Source organism: Pleurodeles waltl, chromosome 6 (genome assembly GCF_031143425.1).
Source record: "Pleurodeles waltl isolate 20211129_DDA chromosome 6, aPleWal1.hap1.20221129, whole genome shotgun sequence".
Lineage (NCBI taxonomy): Eukaryota > Metazoa > Chordata > Amphibia > Caudata > Salamandridae > Pleurodeles > Pleurodeles waltl.
Genome location: NC_090445.1, coordinates 1,017,457,846 through 1,017,477,198, shown reverse-complemented (window position 1 = coordinate 1,017,477,198; position 19,353 = coordinate 1,017,457,846). Strand labels below are relative to the sequence as shown.

Sequence of the window (19,353 nt, the reverse complement as noted above, 5' to 3'; positions counted from 1 at the left end):
CAACTGCTGTGTAAGTCCACTGGTGGGGCTGCATCTTTTCTTTCCCATTCAGATGTGCTCAACACATAGGTGGAGTCCGAAACTGTACCTCCCTTCTCAGTGACGGAGGCTAGTGCCTCATCATCTTACCTGAAGCTCACCCGCACAAATAAATAATTTTTGTAGCTCACCAAGAATAAGGAGCAAGAAATAGTACCAACCTGCCTCAATGATAGGAACCTTGACAGTTTCAAACCTGAACTTTCACTGAATGCCAAGTCACCCAAATTCTCCTTGGATGCCAACCTCACCCTCAAGGAAGACATTGATAAAAAACAATGATGGCCTCCAACCAGCTCTCTAATGAAAGTGAAATAGTTGCTTGGTTGTGGACCCTGATGTTTTGATCCAGGCTGGAAGTAGTAAATGCTTGTGATCCATTGCGTAGTAAGAAATCTGTATGTACCCCTGAGAGCAAAAAATCCTGATAATAGTAACTCATTCGCTGAACACACGGCTTTCCGGTACGGTCATTTTTGGGTGAAGAATCATAGATATTAGCCCACAACTCTGTCCCAAGGAATAACATTTAAAACCTTTTGAAAATGTAAAAAATGTGTGTTTAGTGAGGGTAACCATATGGGCAGTGATCTGTGAGAAACTATGCCAAGTTAGCTAGCAGTTACAATGCTGAGAGGCCAGTTCACTATGACCTAAAATGCCATGTGGCAAGCTCCATTATCAGAATGCTGAGTGAGGCCTTATTCTGATTTTGGGTGCTGTACAACTTTTTTGGGCTGGACACTACCATGAGACTTTTTTGTGACATTAGCTAAACTTTGAAACTGAATCCTTTGCAAGAGTGAGGTATGCATAAACTGGACCTCTTTCAACGACTGATTATAAATCACCACATCCTATATCCCTATGAGAACAAGCATTTGGAAAGCGATTAGTGAAATGTCGTAACATAGAGTACAGTGGAGTATTATGGATTTATGGAGTGGCGTAGAGAGTGGTCAAGTGGTTTACAGTGGTGTGGAGAGGCATAGAGTGGTGTAATATAGAGTTAAGTGGCACTGAGTAGAGTGAAGCGGAGTGTCATAGATTGGCACAGAGTGAGTGGTGTAAAGTTTTGTGGAATGTTGTGGAGGGACTAGAGTGTTGTAGAGTGGAAGGGTGTAGAGTGGAGTGGTGTAGAGTGTCAGAGACGAGTAGAGTGTTGCAGAGTGGAGTGGCATAGAGTGCCAAGGAGTGGTGTAGGTCAGAGTGGGGTAGCATAGGGGGTCTTGCAGAGTAGAGTGTTGTAAAGCAGTGACATACAGTGGAGTAGATTGTAGAGTAGAGTGGCATAGAGTGGAGTAGTGTAGGAGAGTGGAATGGCATAGAGTGGCATAGAATGCTAATGGGTTGAGTGGCTTAGAGTGGAGTAGCACAGAGTGTCAGAGTGGAGTGGCACAGAGAGGAGAGCACTGGTGTAGAGTGGAGTAGTTTGTTTATAGCAAGGAGTGGAGTAAAGTGGCAGGGAGTGGCGTAGAGAAAGTTGCATAGAAAACTGTAGAGTGGAATAGTGTTGTAGAGGTGCATAGAGTGGAGTAGGGTTTGTAGAGTGTAGTGGCATAGAATAGATTAGAGTGTCATAGAATGGAGTAGAGTTTAATATAGCTGGGTGTCACAGAGTGGAGTGGGGCATCATAGAGTGGACTAGAGTGAAGTGGTGTAAAATACAGTGGTACAGAGTAGACTGGCGTAAAGTGCATTGGTTTTGAGTAAAGTGGTGTAGAGTCCATGGCTTAGCGTGCTGTGATATGGAGTGATACAGAGAAGAATGCAGTGGTGTAGAGTGCAATAGTGTAGAGTGGAGTGGTGCAGAGTGGAGTACAACAGCGTAGAAGGCAGTGGGGTAGAGTAGATTGTTTCAGAGTAGAGTGAAGTGGTGACGAATTGAGTGTTGCAGGGTAAAGTGGAGTGGTGAAGGGTAGAGTGCAGAGGGGTACTGTAGAGTGGTACAGAGTGCAGTGGCACAGAATAGATTAGATTGGTGTACAGTGGAGGGATGCAGAATAGAGTGGTGTACAGCACACTACCATAGAGTGCAAAAGACGGACACAGAGTTGAGTGGTGCAGCGTAGAGTGCAATGGTGTAGGGTACTGTGGCATAGAGTACAGTGGTGCAGAGTAATGTGGCACTGAATTCAGTAGAAGAGAGTGCAGTCTTGCAGAGTAGAGTGCAGAGTCATGGAGTGCAGTGTCCATCAGTGCATTGTTGTAGAGTGCATGGGCATAGAGTAGTGTGGTGCAGTTGCAAAGAGTGCAGTGGTACGTAGTACATTAGAGGGGCATAGAGTGGACTGGTGTAGAGCGTAGTGGCCTAGAGTGCATTTGTGTGGAGTGCATAGGAATAGAGTGCAGTGGAGTGGCACAAAGTAGAGTGCAGTGGCATAGAGTGCAATGATGCAGAGTAGAGTGGTGTGCAGTTCAGTGGCAGAGATTGCAGTGTTGCAGAGTAGAGTATCATAGAGTGCAGTGGAATAGAGTAGAGTGGTGTAGAGTGCAGTACTGTAGCATACAGTGGCACAGACTGGTGCAGAGTAAAGTGACACAGAGTGCTATGGTGTAGAGTAGAGTGACAAAGAATAGACTGTTGCAGAGTAAGGTATAGTGGCGTAGAACGCAGTGGTGTAGAGTAGATTGGCATAGAGTGCAGTGATGTAGAGGGTATTGGTTTTGAGAGCAGTGGCGAAGATTGCAGTGGCATAGATTGCAGCAGCATACAGTGCAGTAGTGCAGGGTAGATTCCAGTGGCATAGAGTGGGATGGAGCAGAGTGGAATAGAGTGTCATAGAGTGCAGTGGCGTAGAGTAGATTGTTTCAAAGAAGACTGAAGTCAAATAGGTTGCAGTGACATACAGTAGAGTGTTGTATAATGCAGTGATGCAGAGTAGATTAGAGTGGCTTAGAGTGGATTGGCGTGAACTGCAATGCCGAAGAGTGCAGTGCTGCATAGAAGAATAGTGGGGCATGGAGTGAAGTGGCATAGAGTGAAGTGGTGCAGAGTACAGTGCAGTGATGCAGTGTGGAGTGGCATAGTGTTGAGTGATGCAGAGTAGAGTGAAGTGACATGGAGTGGACTGCTGCAGAGTAGTGCAGAGTGGGGTAAAGTGGAGTACACCTAGTGTGGTAGTGTACTGCCATTACAAACAACACATCTTCAATTGAAATGGTCATTACATTTGTACAGACATACAGTTTTACTGATAAACGTATACAGTGCACAAACACCTAGGGTACTGATTTGTTTTGATCCTATTAAAATATTTGTTTCCACCACACTTCAGAATTATCACAAAATGTCCTCCATTTGTGCTTTCCATATTCTGAAATATCTGCACAGCTCATCTGCAGTCATTTAAATTTTGATTTGTGCTAGAAAATAAATGACATCGTACAGCACACCCTGAGTAGCCAACATGATTGTCACATATATTCTCTCACTTTAAAGTCAGTGAAAGAAAGGTATACACCAAGCTCCCTGGATAACAAAACCTGACATTTGACCTCTATATTTGAATGCACAACAAATGGGAAAAGATAACAAGATTTAATGGCCTGTTTACAGAAATTCAGTACTAGTGGAAGAATACAGTAAATAGGATTTGGACAAGGGAAGAGAGGAACTCAAGCTGGACAGGGAAGGAAAATAGATTATTATTTTTACGGTTACCATAATATCGAAGGTTAAATATTGTTTACTATTATGTTATTTTTATTATGCATGCTTATTGTATTGTGTTGTTTTTATTCTTTATTTAGATACTGTAGCATTTATTTTAAATTATTTAAAAATAATATTATAGTGATGTATATTTGGTCGAGTTGTTGAATTTATTGGGGCAATGGGAGGGTAATGATTTTCAGTTTATCATTTATAGTATGTAATAATGAATGCTAACCTATTTATATGATAACTACTTCATTTTGTATTTTCTATTTATTTGTTTATATGCTTCATATTTGACTATTTCATTTTGTATTTTCTATTTATTGTTTATATGCTTCATATTTTTAAAATACATTCTTGATTTTAGTTTCAGGCTATGTGGTTTCTTGTAGGGTTCGGTGGGTAGCATTTTAACAAAATATATTTTGATATAAATTGATTAATAAATTAATTATTCTACTCTTTAAATTTCGATATTACTCTGAAATATTAAAGTAATTTTAACTAATTTTAAATCACATAAATGTTTCTTTGCATGTTTTTATTTTATAATTATTGTATTGTGTTTATATTGTGGAGTATATTAAGGATTGAGTGGGTAGTTTTTAAAAGTATATATTTGTTATTGTTAATTGTTTCATATCTTCATTTTGTAATTGTATTAATGTTAAGCTGTGCGTTTACATGTTTGTTAAGTGGATAAGTAAATATTTTTGGAGGTCTGTGGTATGTTTTTGGGTATTGAGTGGCATGGCAGATCTGGCTGGACCGTTCCTATTGGAGGAGGACCAAGGAAGATTTCCATACGGATGGGGCTAATCTAAGGTGGCAGAGGGGGCAAATATATGATGGATTTGGAAGCAACCTGAATAATTACTATAATTACTATTGGCTGAGATTAATTCAATAAGTCAATTCATAATTGTTTGTACTCCACAGTGTGACACCCTAAGCACTTCAGTGATATTTTGGACTGCTTCTGTTCCAGTTCAGAGAGGACTGTTCCTGTTGGAGCAGGACCAGGCTGGTTGGCGTGTGAGAGTCTAATCTGAGGTTTAATGGTGAGCAAATAAATGATAGATTGGGATTTGGAACGAGAAGTTACCCGTAACTGAGATTAAATCAAGCATTCCATCCTTCACTTTTTTTGTTCACCTGAATATGACTTTATTTAGACACTTGATATGCGTGAAATGGACTGGGAAAGGCAAGGCATCATACATACAATAATGGATTAAGCAAGTCCCTCTGAGCTCCTGTAGCTGTAACTTGCGCCTCTCCTGCCTTAGAACTGCCAATCTCTGGGGTCCTAGTAACTCCAGGTGGAGTGGTGGGGTGCAGGTAATCCGAAATTATGAGTGGCACTATTTGGTTACCCTAAAAAGTATGAAGAACCTGGAGAATTTAATTCCCCAGGTTATCCCTCATTATCCTATGTTTTCTTCTCTTAGAATGTGCCTTCTGGAAGCAAGTGAATTCTTGTGGGAGGAAAATACCAGGTTGCTGGTACATCCACAACCTTGAAGTGTTGATGTTACTGGTAACAACAGTTACTAATACCATTAAAATTGAAGGGGCTCTAGTAATAAGGTCTCAAGTCTGCAATTTCATTTAGTTAGACTGAGCTGATCTAACGTTCAGGAACATGCACATGAGAGGGTGGATCTAAAATGCTACAAAAGCCAATCTTTCATTTCCAGCCACCTACTCAAAATGAAAAAATAAATAAAATAGTTGTAATGTAAGCACACAACCCGAGAATCAAGCAGAGGGTAACTCTTAGATGCACCTGACTGCACCGAAATGCCAGGCACCACCAGTCGCACTGGTGAACACTGAAGCAGAGGGCTTCATTGGAATGCACTTCTGGTTTCCATAGAAACCTCTGGAACGGATGAAAAAGTAAACTTTTACGTTGTCCATGTGTAACCCGGACAGCGAGACTTTTTTTCTGCCTACTCTCATTTGTTTTGCTTTGATTGAAAGAGATCAACTCTCTCCTCCCCTCCCCCCCCCCCCCCCCCCTAACTAGCAATAGTTCAATACCATTAGGCTACTGGTGCGTTTGCAATCCTAGTTACTTGGAAAGTACTACAGCTGTCCTGCACTCGTTGCACTTTTTGTTCACTTTTAAGCTGCACATTTTACCCCCGCTATAAGGACTTAAACGTATGAGGCACAATGGAACCTTGGGCCTGCGCTAACAGGGCAAAGGTCGACACACAAGTAACAGTACGAGTTTACACTGACATAGCATGGGTAGACTGGGCACCACGTGACCTGTAAAAGAAGCGGTTGGTGACATCAGCCTGTTTGAACTTGTATCCACTGCTAAAAATGCCCTAATTACATAGTGCCACGAGAGTATCTAAACAGTACAACAGCAATCATCATTTAATGCTGAACAAACACATCATATAATATCCAAGGCATTGTTTCTAATGCTTATTATCAGGTAATGAAGTATTGCAAGGATGGTGTAAATATTTTACTGCTGTCAAACTCGATGACATCCTCAAACTCACCTGAACAGCTGGAGAGTAGCGAAGGCTTGGCTGTTCAGCCCTCTTGTATGATTCCCACCACTCGGCCATCAACAAGCCCACACACGAAGAGGTGCAATGAAGCCTGATAAAGCACCAGTACGATGGGACGAAGGGCACGAACCAGAAAGCTATACGTCCAAATACCATCGAGTTTGGGAATGCAGCCCCGCACGTTTCTGTGATACAGACACCTTATGCCTAGTACCAAGTGTGCATCAACATGAATGCCTTGAACAGAACACCCAGCACTCCACACATAGGTCCCAGGACAACCCTATGCTAGTCTACTGACTATACCTTAAAACTGACAAGTTATTGAGGCATCCACGCCTCGCATATCCTCTCTGTGTAGTTGTTGCCTCTACTTCTGCAGCCAAAAAGCCCTCAGAGTAATAAGTCAACCTCAAGTGAGGTTTCCATGTAGAACGACTGAGATGGTGAATGGCGTATCCGTACTTATGAGTTACTTGTGAGCCCCACCATTGCTTCTGCTCACATCCCGTCGCTTGATCCATGCGACCTTCTGTGTAACCGTACTGTGTCTATTCACGACTACCATGAATGCATGGCAGAGAGCAACGTTCGCTCCCACAGCGGCAGTTTGTTGGCAGGGTCGCAAGCCATAAACGTGCCCGTACTCAGAAGCGGAGTAACTGCTGTTCCAACATACACACAAAGACCGTGATGAAGGTAAAGGCCGCTAGACCTATTTAGCCTGCTCATTTCCATGTCTGCTGCCGCCTTTTCACGTATGGATGATGCCTATTCGCTTGCTTGCACCTTCGATTTCTTCTTCAGCTTTTTTTAAAAGTCTACTGCCCCCCAAAGAACTCCTGTAAGTTTGGAAAGACCTAGGAGTGAGAGGCTGATATCATAATGGCTGAACGGTTAAAACAAATTTTCTTAAGACTGGTAGTAAAGCTCTTTCTTAAGCCTTATAAAAATGAACGTGTTTTTGTGCGATTAACTAAAAAGGGAAACGTTCGTGGGTGACACATAAATAACGTTTTGGGATATTATTCTAGGGCGACTTCATTTAATAAGTAGCCAGAATCGCGGGATCCCCTTTAATTAGTCACGCCGGTGCAATACACACCTTCTTAACAAACAAAAAGCCTGAGTTTTCTGAGCGTCCCATGGACCCAATCCTTCTAGCCAGAATTTACGTACGATGATTTGCTTGCAGGCATGTGAGGTACACCGCTGTTATTTCATTCGTGAACCCATTAATTCATTCAATTTTGATTTCGATTTCCATTAAATGCACATTGGCTTTTCTGTGCATCAGAACAAACGGATCATAATATTCCAGCCACCAACACGACAAAACAGGAAGGAAAAATAATGGGAAAAAACATAATTTAGCAGGCAATGCTTAGACTGAAATGTCCCAATGCCCATATAGACAGAGTGTGTTTTGAGAGGCAGGACGCAATTTAATCAACAAGTAACTGCCTAAAAGGTAGAGAAATATGAATGAAATATAAACTATATCATGAAAAGCAGACCAGCTGTCAAGGGAGGGGTGCGGTCATGAGCAAAATACACCTACAGTAGGCCTGATTCAGAAATGGCCTCTGCACTTGGAGGGGATGGCACGGTGGGAGAGTATCCGCCCTCGGGGTGAGATCTCTCATTGCGGAGATTTCATCCCGAGTGCGGAGAATCCCCCACGAGTGCGGAGGCCCTCTCTGAATAAGGCCCATTGCTTGTGGTTCTGCTAAGTGGTGGCCTTGGCCGACATACCCTTCAAGAAACCAAGGGTACTAACTCAGTAAGGGCGTTACCTGCTGTCCCTGGTTTCTCATCCCAGGCCGCATGAATTAGGCTTAGCCTTCCATGCAGCGCCCTCGCAACCTCAGTACCGATGGGAAGTACTTTGTTTAATTCTACTACCCATAAGGCACCTCCCTGCCCTCCAACACTTCCTGCTTTAACAAGCCAGATTTACTGGTGCTATGCTGGGTGGGTGGGTCGGGACTAGGACTGCCAGCAGGAGCTCCTGATTTGGAATAAAGAAGATTACTGGTAAGTAATAGACCATAGTGCGCTCGCAAGGTGCAAGTCGCTGCCACCTTACTGAAAATAAATCCCCAGAAGAGAGATTATTTTGATTATGTGTTAACTAATGTGTAGCCTTTAACTTTATTCACACATCTTCAGTGAGAAAAGAGAACTATAGAAAATCAGATGTTATAGTTATGAGAATACAGGACATAAGATCAGAAAAGAACAGCTCAAAGACCGTACAAGCAATACAACAATTGTCTCCACTTTCCATTGCAGTGAAACACTCCAGAATGGATAGTTCCAAAAGGCCCCTATTCCTTATCCATCACTCATGCCCTCAACCTGGGGCATCCCGGGCATTATTAGCAAGCATACCATAGTGGTGGCAAGTTCCCCTCCGTCTCTCATAAGGATGGGCAATACTGGCAGTTCCATACCAAGACACTGCGCTCCGTCCCTGCCGGGGTACGTGTCACCAGGCAAATTCCCCCCAAAATATTCAACTCCAGGCAACCTGTGGTAGGGCAGAAAGGTCCAGACCACCAGCAGGTCAGTCCCCCATCCCGCCTGTCCACTGCCCACAGAAATCAACACCCCTCCAACGGGACAGTTCAGTAAATCAGTCCAAATTTTCTCTGCTGACACCAGGCATCTCGCACAAAGGGGGATTGCGTGAGACCCATGGTTTACGGTGGAAGTTCTTTCCAAGGATGCCTTGATGGCATCTGACATCCTCCTACTTCATCTTTCAGCCTCGTTTTTTCCCTTCTCTAGGCTTCCACCACAAGCCTAAGGACCTAATAGAATTGAACCAGTGTGGTACGCTGCAACACAGGAGTGTTATGCAGGGCCCTGGAGATCCCACGGTGAGGTGAAACCTCCAGGTTACTCCATTCCTGAAGAGGACCCCTACAATCCTCTCTGCAGGATGTTTACTTGGGAAACAAACAGCACAGTGTTTTCCCCAGCAGAAAATTACAAATTTGCAACATTGTTGTTTGAATGTTGCTATTTAAGAGGGGCCAAACATAAAGATGCGAGAGAGATTGCAAAGCTTATTTTAAAATGATGCAGGGCTCCAAGGGTTTAGTCAGGCCTGCTCAAAGAGACTAGGCTGGAAGGTCCTCTTCACAGCTGCCTGTAACCTGTCACAGGGAGGGGCGTAACGCAGGCCCATGCGGTCCCTACAGTGCAGTGGTCCCCAGGGGACCCCAATCCTTTATAGGGGACCACATTTAATCCAAAGCTAATGAATACCTCTGAAATATGGGTGACTGAAGGGCCTCATCATTTTGCGTCATGCCACTGCTGCAATACAGTGATTTTCTCTGTAGGGAGGAGACAGGATTAGAATTTAAACTTTTGGTTGGTCCATCAAACAGAAACTAATTTTGATTTTGTACAGATGGAAGAGTGTCCCACTCTCTCAAGGTTCCAGCAGTCCTCCAGGACTGATGGGAACTTCAGCTCACTTTTCTCAAATATCTTTGCCAAATAATATGAAACCCCTGTTCACCTTCTTTCTTCCTCTCTCTTCCAAACTCCCCATCCACCTCTTTTTGCAGTATGGGCAGGCTCTTTGCAACTCCTTGCTGTGCCATTAACAATGTTCTGCCTGGTTAAATTTGACAGCCATTTCTGGTGTTTTTTACCCAGAATATTTCACTAGTAATATTGCGTGGGATCTTATGGAATAAGTGGACGGGTTTAAAGACAGGAAGACGTCTTCACATGAGGCTGATTTTCAAGTCCTCTAGGTTTCTTCAATATCAAGTTACTGCTCATTCTCTGCCCCAACTTGGGCTCCTTGTCGTGGGGACGGTGAGTTTTTGGGAATGGAGTTAATTTGTGGAATTGGGGATGACTCAGTATTCTTTGGGCCCCTTAACTCAGGAATTTTCAGGATGGAAGGAGTAATACAAGCATGTAACGTTTACGTTTTCAATGAACAGCACAAATCACAGTGTACTCCACTATGTATATGCAAGAGGAAGAGAGACCAGACAATGTTTAGGGGTGGGAGCTGGAGAGCTGTGTTGAACCTCTAGAGCAATGTCTTGTCTGGCCTCATCGTAAAGCTGGTTGTCTCCACCTCTCTGTATCAAGGATCAAACAGAATTTGAAGGACAGAAACCTGACCACAGGAATAACTCAGAAAACATTTAGAGGGTTTTTAATGCCCCAGACAGGGCTTTAAGTGGGCACGGTCCCTCCAGGTCTCAGACCAGGTAGTAATAAAAAATGGACTTTGATACAGTTCTTTATCGGGTCCTATATTCATACCTTAACTGTATTGGCAAAAATACTGATGGATTTCTGAACAATAAATGTATAAAAATGTTAAGTTAGTCCTTATCAGGGATTTAGGGCTTAATTTAGATATTGGCAGACAAGTTACCCGGTCACAATGGTGACAGATATCCTGTATGACAAAATCTAAATCTCATAGGATATAATCGGATTTAGATTTCGGCAGATGGGATATCCGTCACCGGTGTAATGGAGTAACTTGTTTGCTAATATATCTAAATAAGGCCCTCAGTTCTTGTTTATATTTCACATGTTTAACATAATGTTGTATTCCTTAAAAGTGTTTGCTGTTTTCAGAATGTTGCGTTTCTTTTTGGTGTAGCATATTTTTCTAATATAGTGTACACTTTCAACTGGTTGCCATGGGGGCAGTGCAGTCAAGTGAAAAATGGAGCGGCTTTGAAGCTGCAGCTCCGTGTTTCACTGTGAAGGTGGTAACTCGCCTGCTCTTCTAAGTGGGGATTATTCATCCCCTTGCAGGTGAATGCAGCGGCTGACTGCACCTACCTGCAAGGGGATGTCTCTGGGGTACACAGGGCCCACTTTGCCCCCTTCAGAGGGCTGCCATCAGGTGGCATATTAACAGTCCACCACCTCTTAGGTGGGGCATTGTCAGTGCACCTCCTGACAGCTTCTTTACCTACATGGCCACATCTATAATATGGTGCAGTCGCAGAGCCAAAGAGTTCCCTCATTTCAGGGGTCATGCCCCATGCAAACGAGCGAATGCCCTCTGATGATAGCACTGGTGCTATATGTCAACAAGGGCTATCTGTACTACAATGGGACCGCGCAAGCGTCTGCGGCCCTTCTGTAATACCAAAGTGCCCCGGGGCACACAAAGCAGACACAAACGCCTGTTGCACCCCCAGAGTACTTTCTATAATACGGCCCCTGGTATTCATAATAGGCCATGATTAAGCGCTCTGGAGTTGAGGCTTAAAGCAGAGCATGTATCTCACTATGCCTGTCAGTGTGGGTCAAAAAGATGTTCAGAATTCATGTTCATCCAAACTTTTCTCTCTGCAGAGCCCACAAACTCTGGTCACGTATCCCAATTGCAGTTATGATTCTCTGTGAATCTATGTGAAGGAGGTACACAGCTGTCGTAATTTTGTCAAGGAGAAGTTAAAAGAAAATGTAGTGCTTACAGGTGAGTGGGTTTGCTGTGTGTTTAGGAGGTGGTGAAGTGATGGAGATGTGAGGAAGCAAGGAGATTCAGGAGAGAGTGAAAAGTCGGCGCTGTGGAACAGAGATAAGGTGTAAGATATGCTGATGGACTAGATGTGGAAAGAAAAAGGGCATACATGTCTAATATAAAGCAAACTCAGTGGAAGTGAATGGGACACTCTGTAGACCACTACCCCTTCCATGGGCCTCAGTATTTTTTAAATCACAGTCTCACAATGTTAGAATTGACACCTTTTCAATATTATTTATAACACAATCATTTATCTTCAATAGCTAACAAACATTAACAAAGCCAATAGCCCCGGCTGGTTTTAGGTATAAGATAGTTGCTGTGTTATATATCTGGATGCAACAACAGAAAGGCCAGAAAGGAACTAAAATACAAGCTAGAGGCGCACTATGGGAATCACATAACTTTATTTTACATGTTTAAGCCAGGCCCTTAATTACATTGGCCACGACCCTTTTGGAGCCCTCCCATGTTTTTTACCCTACTTAAAGCCGTGCCTCGGAATACTTAATGTAAATGTATCAAGTATAAACAATTACAGTAAGTAAAGCTTCAGGATGTTTTTCCCTATTAAGCAAAGAGACTCAGTCACGGACACACCTACCAATGCTATGCTTGGCAGCTACTGCTCTGAACAACCTGGCTCCTGAAACTTCTGCAATCCTCCGTCAGGACACACCTTAACCCTAAGTGGTCTGGAGTGATACGCGGTGGTGGGGAGGGGTCTGGTTATCCACTTACGCCCATGCCACCTGTGCCAGAGTGTGCAGACTGCAGATACCAGACCCAGGAATCCTAGGTACGGAGACACCATACCTGAACCTGCAGCGCACCGGGGAAGTCTGTCTCCTCAGCAGGCCCCAGTCAGTCTAAAGCCTATGGATATCTGTTAGCTATGTAAATATGGGGTGCCACTCAACACATTCTGCAAGGAGGGCCCATCATTTTGTGTTACACCACTGCATGCCTCTCCTTCTGCTGCACCACAGGGGAAACTGCAAATGCTACCCCCTACCTAGTTCAGGTCTTCCAAGCTGTGCGCTTGTCACTCCTCCTATTTGCAGAGATTCCCATGGTTCCATTTATCAGCTGCTCCAAGCAGATGGAAAGCAAAGGCCCAAGTGGACCCAAGCTCTGTACAGGTGAGCAGGAGTCAGGCTGAGGGAAGGTGAAGGACAACATACAGGTAAAGGACGACAGGCGGCTTGTCACACACAGCGCCCAATCAGCAAAGGTGAAAACTGGCGAAGCGGGCTGATGGACCATGCTGACTGTGGCTGATCCCCAATTGTGAGGAGACGAGACAGAAAGCTGCACCCACCGAGTGCATGCTCCTGATACCAAGGTAGCTCCTGCTGCACTAGCCTACCTTCTGCAACACCCATTCATTTTTTTCATTCATACATTCATTCCATCACACTAAATCAATCACAGAGGACTATATCTTTCCAACGTTCAACAATGTATTCAGATTTGGGGACATGTCTTCTATTCTCTGAATACTACAACACACAGACATTTGGAGCTTCCGAGTCAAGAAGATTTCCTATCATTAATAAGAGAGGAAGGTGGGTCAAAAGCCATTTCAAAGGTCCAGTTTTTACTTGGCACTGCTTTCACACCGTTGGGGCTCAAATATAGCGTATTTGTAGTACAAGAGGGTGGTGTGGAAAACTGTGTGAGACGTCACGTTTGTGCTGGACTCCAAACAGTGCTTCCATTTCTCTGCATCATGCATCTGGGCACATAGCTGCAACAATTAAGGATAACGTTTTATGCGAACAGGTGCCAGGCAAGAAATCAACCCATTTGCCCCACCATTCTATTAGCGCGAATAACGTTTCAGGAAAAGATCAGACTCTTATCATGATCATTCACCACAAATAAAACATCAAGCTGTGTAAGCCAAACTGCATTTGTCGACTGCCTCTCATGGATAAATGCCTCGTTTGTCTAATTCTACAAAACTCAGCTGTGCGATTTGACTTTCACACTTAAACGGGTCTAAACTAGCTGGAGTGTGGAATCCAGTTTGCTTCATCACAGCTTTCTCTTGGTTCTGGTAGCTGTGTTTGTGGCAAGCGGGGGAGAAACACTTGAAGAACCTTGAATGTTGAAATAGGTAGGGAACAACCATGGTTGTGACTTTAATAAAGCTCAGCCCTTCCCAATGGTGCGGTGGTTTCTCTGGTGTGCTCTTCTTCTATTTAAAGCCCCATCTATCCACCCTGGTATAAAAAAGTACTTCCATCCCATGTACAGGCCCGGAACGCTTGTGCTGACTACAGATTTGGGTCCCTGGGACCTCTCCTTCTAGCGTTTGTGTCCCTAACTCAGCAGGCCAGGTTCCCATTTTACATCAAAACCACCCACCAGATCCGATCAAGTTCAAGACTTGTAAAGAGGGCCACAGAAACCCAGTCCCTATTTTCTCTTTTATTCTAAACACACACTTTTGGAGATTGTATTACCTCTTTTAAATTCTATAACGATTTTTCTTTGTATTATTACAATTTCTCGGAAGCCAAAGCTTCACAAAGAATGCCTGAGTACTGCAAAATGTCACTGAATTTTCATAAATGTAAACACCATGCAACTGACACTCGTTCCATTGGCCAGTGTGTCCCTTTCATTGGAGAGGAATGTTCAGCAGAGTATGAAAGAAAGAGACACAGATGGAGAGAGGGAGAGAGAGCAGAGTAAGAGATGGAGGGAGGTGGAGAGAATCTATATTGAAGGGAACCCGTGCCACGTTTCTGTACCTCCTCTGTGTTTCAGGGAGCCCTGCGCAGCCGTGACTTGTGATACACATTTTTGTGTTTTATTGAAGCATGAGCTCCGTTTGCCCGTACTGCAAGGCAACTGTGTGCGTGTGTGTGTTTGTCTATGACAAGCACTACTCATTATGCCAGGAATATATCGGTTCTGTCTAAATGGCTGAATCTGGCTCGGCCCTTGTTCCACAGAGATTGGTGAGTCAATTTACACTCAAGCCAAAGATCCCAGGCACTAAAATTCCCCTCCCAAATGTAGTTTTTAAAGACAAAAAAACACTAGACACAGAACAGCAGAAAGCTGAATACACAAACTTAAAGCGGTGCTTTGGGTTTCGCTTGAGACAGCACATGCAGTCTTGTGAGAGATATTGTACGTAACAATGGGCTTGGAGCCTGCGCATTGCATACCATTCGTTTGCTTCATTATTACTCTTATTTGTTCCCTCCTAGTTGAACAGTGTGTGTCGGCTTCACTTCCTCTTCTTTTATGTGGAGCATAGGCCAAACCCTGATCGATTTCTTTATAGGTGCTCTTCCTCTGGTTGCACTCGTATAGAGATACTTTTTTTCGCCCTTCCACCCTGTTTCTTGTTGCCATCGTCCTTCTTGCCTTGTCACTTATTTCATTTTCCTGAAGCACTCCATGGGAGTGCATGTTTTATCCAGCTGTCTCCCTTGTATACTTCTCTAACACTCCCATGTTGCTCTCAAGCACAGTATGCTTCTGTGAAAGCTCCACCCTTCACTTTATAGCTTGTCCGTAGTTCTTTGCCTCCAACTGGCACCCAGAGTACTTTCCTTTTATTATTGTTGTCAGCCTATCCGACCATAAGAAATTTGCAATTACAATGAAAAAACGTCACTTCATAATACATTAAAAGTGGCATATTAAAATACGGACTTACCAATAAAAACTATAATTAAACCCCATAAGTAGTAGCGCCCTAGAATACTGTCCCTATCATATCTTCTTCAACATTGCCTACACTGATTACTTCATAGATAAAAAAAAACTTGAAAATCACCTATTAGGTCAAGATCGGGATAGTACTGCTAAAATATGCCGTATCCTGCACCATTTGCCCCAGAAAGTTAAGCACCTGTGAGGCACAACTGATCCAAAAATATATTATCACGATAATACTAGCAGTCTGTTGACATTACAGTTATAAGGACGCTGAGTGCTGTAAATGAATTGCTGATCTTAATTTACATGCCTCCAAGATATGTGCTGAAACATTCATCACAATGTCTTTTTCATCAGAGCACATGCACAATGCTTCGGCATCCTTACATTTCCTAACACCATGCTTTCTAAAAAGTGGTCGTGGATACAGTTTTCAAAGTTGAATCGTATTTGCTGTCTCTTGGGTGCTTCTGTTTTTTTTTTTTTTTTTACATGTAGCACAAACTCTGTCCAAGAGCATTGGAACACTTTCTATAAGCACTGGTTACATTACACAGGGTCAGATTTGTTGAACAGGTAGGGATAGATTAAGTGATGTGCCCAGGATCACAAGATTTTAAGTCAAAACCATACTCGAGCCTGGTCCCTCAGTTCCAAAGTCGGCAGTAAGGCCTTGTCCTTAAGTTAGTCCTCAGCTTTTAGAGCTTAGCCAAAACAATGGAATGTCTCTTTAATAAGCGTGCAGTACTCACTCTGTTCACGCATTCAATGTACAAGTGTCTTTTTTTGGCAAAGAAGGGCGAAATGGGACTGCATTCACCTAAATTAGTTAGATGTGTTGCATTACCAGATCCTGCCATTTATCCAGCTTTGTGTTTGTTAGAAAGGCTCCTGTTGCAGTAAAAAAACATACTCTGTGACAGCTTTCTGTTGCTTTTTGGGTCTAGGTGTGTGTGGCATCTCTAGAATCTAACACTTAAAACATATTATACCCATTTTCATTCAGGGCTGGGTTCCCATAATCCCTTGAGCGCCTCTCCACCTCTAGGAATCAGAGGAGAAGTATTTACTTGTGTGCACGCCAATGAATGAGTGTGTGATAGAAGCCAGGGAGTGGAAGGTTGAGGGCCAGCAGCTAGATTCTGCAGAAGGCAACCTGAATGGATTCCTGCAGCCAGCAAGAGGGAATGTGATATGATGCTCTTGCAAAAGTAATTGCAGCTCTTCGTCTGCACTCGTATTTAGTGATATGTTTGGATCTGCAGATATTTATGACTCAAAACAGCGACTTCTTTTTATGTAAATTCAGAATATCGAAACTGATGACTCGTTTGCTTGTTTTTCAGTCTAACATTAATTGCAACGTATGGGGAATTAAGTACTGCACAATGCATATTTGCTACGGAAGGAATACGTAGCAAAGAGGCACAGGTGTCATTTACCTCTGGCTTTCCGTTGATGCCCCTGGAACTGCCTTCACTACCCCTGGCCTCAGGGGCTATAAATGAAGTCTTAGAAATATAGAGTTAACATGGATTTTACCATCCCATATTATATAATAGCAGGCCATAGCGCACCATACTTTGCCATACTATACTATACCAAGACAGGCCATACGATAACATACTATACTATACAAAGACATACCATACCATGCCATACTAAACAATGCCAGGCCATAGCATACCATACTATTTCAATATCAAACTTAATCATACCATTACGGGCCATATCATACCATACAATAACAAGCAATACCATATTTAATTATACCATACTGTACAATGACAGGCTATGCAAAACATACCATACCATACAATAAAATGACAGACCATAACATAACATACCATATGACAGGTCATGCCATACCATACTGTTCCATGCTATATTATTATACTATACAAAGACATACCATACCTAATGAAACAATGACAGACGATAGCATACCATACTGTTACAATATCAAACGTAATCATACTATTACGATTGGCAGGCATAGCAATACCACAAAAGGCATACCATACCATACTATACAAAATACCTAAACAAATAGTCAGTCAGTAGATCTTGCAGGGGTATCCGCAGGCAGGCTGGGCTGCAGCTCATAGCGCCTCTCTCACTGAGGACCTGCGGGAGGTCAGAGTCCTCCTCGGGCTGCCAATCAATGTACTTGCCTCACTGAGGCGCTGACTTTACATTTTACTAGTAGGTCAGGAGAAGCCAGTGATAGAGATTTCTCTTAGGCTGAACGTTGTTCAAGAAAGACGTTCTGACATTTCATATATATTTATTCAACATAGTGTACTAATTTAAGCAGGAAATAATTGAACACAAATCATTTCACGCTGTCGGTAAAGGGAAAAAAGAAGGAAATATCCCATAGCTTAACAGTGCAACCGGGAAAGTAGGGTTCAAACATCAGCTTCAGTTTTCGTCCAACCTGTATGAATCTAGGGAAATCACTTCTCTGTGCCTGAGAAGGTCGATTCGGGGTGCATGCTATATTAAAAAGACACTCCCATGTAGTTTAGTAGATAAAAATGTTATTCGACGTACAACACTGGCCATGTGTAAAGTGCACAAGACAAATTGGCATCTCTTGGTTCGCTCGCGAAAGAAATACACTATTTTAATCTGATAGTCTTTATCTTGTTTTACGAGACTTTTGCTGTAATTTTCACCTGAAGAATCTTTTCAAGTCAGTTCGACGTGTGGCTCTTAGAGTCTAGCCAGAACCCTGGCTGAGTCTGCCTCGGCTCTCAGTGTGAACTTCCTGTCTTGTCCGCTTGTATGTGTACATGAGAGACGCTTGCACCGCGGCTGTGCGCGCTGCACCTCTTCAGTGTGCCCGAGGGAAGCTTGCTTTGTGGACGAGGGAAGTTTGTAGAGCTGTTGTCTGTTCCACAACTTGTTGTGTGTGTGTCGGGTGGTTGTTCTAGGTCTGCCTCTGCTGTGTCTTTCTGCCGGTGGAGAATATTCACAGACCACAGATCTAACTTACCCACTCAAGACACACCCGAGACTTCAGTGAATATCTCACAAGCAGTTCTGAAACACACAGTGCGCTCGAATGCGAAAGCAGTGGTTTTAAACAGACTGATTTCAGCACATAACCAATTTAACATCTCATTAACTGGTCTAAATCGCCGTAGTCCTATATAATACACCCGGAAAAAAACATACAATCACGCACGCCTGCCGCTGTAGAGGCTGAACGCTACATGTCACATGAAATAACTTAACACAGGCTGTGGGAATGCAGGTGTACACCATGATGTACTTGTTGACGAAGCTCTATTTTCCCAACCCTCAGGGCTGCCCCCGAGCCCTGTTGGGCTTCATGACACCTGCAGCCCCTCCAGAACAACCGGCTACGAACTAACTCACCGATTAAGTGTTGTGTGGTCCCCAAGGGAGCTCCAGCGCCTGTTTGATTTAATTTCTTGGTCTGCCTGTGCTGTCACGTTTCCAATATCGATTGCGATTAGAGGGCCGCGGTTTCAAAAAAAATTGCTACGTTGACACGTATCGAAAATTCGCCGTCAATTTAGTGGGCCACAGCCAACTGTGCTGGACGGTTTCCAAAGCGCGTCTTGCAGCCTGGAAGAGGAAATCTCTTGCTCGCTCCAGCCTTCCACCGAGTTCAGCCTTGGGATCCCAAGAGCTGTTTTTTTGTTCTAAAGCGAGAGGAGGCGGAGGAGGGGTGTGCGTGTGGGAGGAGGAAGGGGCATCAATTCAGGCCTTTCATAGGAGGATTCAGCTGCCATCTGCAGCCGCTACGCGTGTGGTAACCCAGCCAAGAGAGTCACTGGAGCAGAAACCCAGCCAGCCTGCTATTTTATGAGTTTTATGGACTTGGAGCGGCTAAAGGTCAGGCCGAGGTCTAATTTAGGGAAATATTC

General features: G+C 43.5%; 1 protein-coding gene across 1 annotated transcript in view; it reads right to left on the bottom strand.

Moving 5' to 3' along the window:
• Positions 1 to 19,128, bottom strand: part of SMIM1 (small integral membrane protein 1 (Vel blood group)) — a 402,844-nt gene extending 383,716 nt beyond the window's left edge. Inside the window, exon 1 of the transcript XR_011204954.1 lies at positions 18,839 to 19,128. The gene's annotated coding sequence lies outside the window, so the exon portion shown is untranslated. The remainder of the gene's footprint in view (positions 1 to 18,838) is intronic.
• Between the last annotated feature and the right edge of the window lie 225 nt (positions 19,129 to 19,353).